Raw genomic sequence first — 367 nt, 5'->3', positions numbered from 1 at the left:
AAATATGTTGAGATTTTCATACATATTTTATACTATTTTTTATGATATTGCACTTTAAAGAAAGGTATTTTTGATGTTTTGTTGCACGAATGATGAAACAGGGTCATTGGAGCAAAAAGATGCAAAAAGGAGCAAATTTGGAGCAAAAAGGGCCAAAATGTGAAGAATTGAACTAGGGCGCTGACGGCGCCATCGATCCCGCCGACGGTGAGATTTTCTCGAGACTCCAAAATTAATTCATTAAGAAGGTCTGCCGACGGCGCCCTCAAGGCCGCCAACGGCGAGCTCAGCGGTTATGTCCAACTAAGCTTGGGATGAGGAAAAAAACTATGAAATATTTATAAGGTAAAGGAATAGTAATCCTTTC

Source organism: Phalaenopsis equestris, unplaced genomic scaffold, assembly GCF_001263595.1.
Source record: "Phalaenopsis equestris unplaced genomic scaffold, ASM126359v1 Scaffold231800, whole genome shotgun sequence".
Lineage (NCBI taxonomy): Eukaryota > Viridiplantae > Streptophyta > Magnoliopsida > Asparagales > Orchidaceae > Phalaenopsis > Phalaenopsis equestris.
Note: the sequence above shows the minus strand (reverse complement) of the source record.